Genomic DNA, 2,500 nt, shown 5'->3' on the forward strand with positions numbered 1-2,500 from the left:
GTTTCGCCAACCACCCGTGCACACTCGCCTGGGCAGCTGGTCACATGCGTCGCTCAAAGGCATTTTGCAGGCCAGCACCGGCGGATGCACGGGTCAAGCGGGACGGGACGAGCGCAGGGCTAACTTTTGCCGGCACACAAAAACACGAACCCGAAAAAGGCAAAAAAGGGACATACGCACTGGCGACACGCCCGTTTCGCCTGCCACCCGTGCACACTCGCCTGGGCAGCTGGTCACATGCGTCGCTCACAGGCATTTTGCAGGCCAGCACCGGCGGATGCACGGGTCAAGCGGGACGGGACGAGCGCAAGGCTTGCTTTTGGTGGCACACGAAAACACGAACCCGAAAAAGGGACATACGCACTGGCGACACGCGCGCCCGTTTCGCCTGCCACCCATGCACACTCGCCTGGGCTGCTGGTCACATGCGTCGCTCATAGGCATTTTGCAGGCCAGCACCGGCGGATGCACGGGTCAAGCGGGACGGGACGAGCGCAGGGCTTGCTTTTGGCGGCACACGAAAACACGAACCCGAAAAAGGCGAAAAAGGGACATACACACTGGCGACACGCACGCCCGTTTCGCCTGCCACCCGTGCACACTCGCCTGGGCTGCTGGTCACGTGCGTCGCTCACAGGCATTTTGCAGGCCAGCACCGGCGGATGCACGGGTCAAGCGGGACGGGACGAGCGCAGGGCTTGCTTTTGGCGGCACACGAAAACACGAACCCGAAAAAGGCGAAAAAGGGACACACGGACAGGCGACACGAAAAAAAAGGGGTCGCCCTACCTAGGTGGGCGCAAAAACCCCGTCGGCCAGGAGGTTTCGCCAAAGTGTCTGTACTGTCACACAGGGTCAATAGCACGGGCATGGCCGGCCGCCGCACGTGCAGCGGCTTACGGACGCACGGTTCGGCGGCACGGGTGCCTGGCGGCTTTAGCACCTTGGGGTGGACAGGCCTGGCGGCAAGGGGGGCTAGGCACCTTGCTGCCAGCCGGCAATGGTGCACGGGGCGGGGCGCCACACAAACACGAAAGAGGGACAAGAGCGGGGCGATGGTCCACAGAGACGAGCCATGCACGGGGCCCGTGATCGCCGACACGCGCGAACGCGGACGCGGACAAGGACAAGGACGCGACGCGCGGCGCGCGTGCGAGGTCAAGAGGGGCGCGCGCACGAAAACGCGAAAAAAGGGGCTAGCGGCCGAGAAACGCGAAAAAAACCGGGTCACCTACCTAGCCGAACGCCTAAAATCGCTTCGGGCAGGAGGTTTCGCCAAAGTGTCTGTACTGTCACACGGTCCGTACGGGCGCAACCCCATCGCGCGCCAGCACCCCTTCCTGGGGGCGCCCACCCGCCAGGCGCCTGGCGCCCCACGCGCGCGCGCCCGGCGCCTGGCGCCTTGCCCCCCACGCGCGCCCGGCGCCTGGCGCCTGGCGCCTCGCCCCCCACGCGCGCGCGCGCGTGGCGCCTTGCGCCTGGCGCCTTGCCTCCGCGCGTGCCTGGCGCCTGGCGCCTTGCCCCCCACGCGCCTGGGCGCCTCTTTTCCGCCTGGGCGCCCTGGCACCTTTCCGCCTGGGCGCCTGTTTTCCGCCTTGGCGCCCTGGCGCCTTTTCGCGTGGGCGCCTCTTTTCCGCCTGGGCGCCATGGCGCCTTTCGGCCTGGGCGACTCTTTTTCGCCTGGGCACCTCTTTTCCGCCTGGGCGCCTCTTTTCCGCCTGGCCAGGGCGCCTCTTTTCCGCCTGGGCGCCATGGCGCCTTTCTGCCTGGGCGCCTCTTTTTCGCCTGGGCGCCTCTTTTCTGCCTGGGCGCCCTGGCGCCTTTTCGCCTGGGCGCCTCTTTCCCACCTGGGCGCCCTGGCGCCTCTTCGCCTGGGCGCCCTGGCGCCTTTTCGCCTGGGCGCCACTTTTGGCGCCTGGGCGCCTACGCCAGGGCGCCTCTTTTCCGCCTGGGCGCCTCTTTTTCGCCTGGGCGCCTCTTTTCCGCCTGGGTGCCCTGGCGCCATTCCGCCTGGGCGCCTCTTTTCCGCCTGGGCGCCCTGGCGCCTTTTCGCCTGGGTGCCTCTTTTGGCGCCTGGGTGCCTACGCCAGGGCGCCTCTTTTCCGCCAGGGCGCCTCTTTTTCGCCTGGGCGCCTCTTTTCCGCCTGGGGGCCCTGGCGCCTTTTCGCCTGGCGCCTCTTTTGGCGCCTGGGCGCCTACGCCAGGGCGCCTCTTTTCCGCCTGGGCGCCTCTTTTCCGCCTGGGTGCCCTGGCGCCATTCCGCCTGGGCGCCTCTTTTCCGCCTGGGCGCCCTGGCGCCTTTTCGCCTGGGTGCCTCTTTTGGCGCATGGGCGCCTACGCCAGGGCGCCTCTTTTCCGCCTGGGCGCCCTGGCGCCTTTCCGCCTGGGCGCCTCTTTTTCGCCTGGGCGCCTCTTTTCCGCCTGGGCGCCCTGGCGCCATTCCGCCTGGGCGCCTCTTTTCCGCCTGGGCGCCCTGGCGCCTTTTCGCCTGGCGCCTCTT

This window comes from Aristolochia californica, unplaced genomic scaffold (genome assembly GCF_029961685.1).
Source record: "Aristolochia californica isolate CCGP_79_NKW_82.1479 unplaced genomic scaffold, dmAriCali1.0.hap1 SCAF_31, whole genome shotgun sequence".
Lineage (NCBI taxonomy): Eukaryota > Viridiplantae > Streptophyta > Magnoliopsida > Piperales > Aristolochiaceae > Aristolochia > Aristolochia californica.